We start from the raw sequence: 413 nt of genomic DNA, 5'->3' as shown, positions 1-413 counted from the left end.
TTTGATGATGGCTTCTACCATGAGACTGCCTTCTCTTCCTGCTTTGTGGAGCAGATTTTTCTTTAAAGTAAGAATGAGTGAGTGCATGTGTGTGAGTTTGTGTGTGTGTGTGTGTGTGTGTGTGTGTGTGTGTGTGTGTGTGTTTATGTGTGTTATGTGTGTGTCCATGAGCAGGCATACCACATATGTGAGTGTGATGCCTATGGAAGCCAGAAGAGAATGTTAGATCCCCGGAGCTGCAGTTACAGGCAGTCATAAAATACCAAGGTCCTCAGCAAGCACTCTTAACCACTGGGCGATCTCTCCAGCCCTGCTATCTGCATTATGGATCTGAGAACACCAAGTGAAATGGCCTGTGTGCCGTCATGCCCAGTCTCCTGGAGGATAGGGGACCATAAGCAATAGAAACAACT

Source organism: Rattus norvegicus, chromosome 10 (assembly GCF_021556685.1).
Source record: "Rattus norvegicus strain SHRSP/BbbUtx chromosome 10, alternate assembly SHRSP_T2T, whole genome shotgun sequence".
Classification (NCBI taxonomy): Eukaryota; Metazoa; Chordata; class Mammalia; order Rodentia; family Muridae; genus Rattus; species Rattus norvegicus.
The sequence above is the reverse complement of the archived record's forward strand: the minus strand, read 5'-3'. Positions refer to the sequence as shown.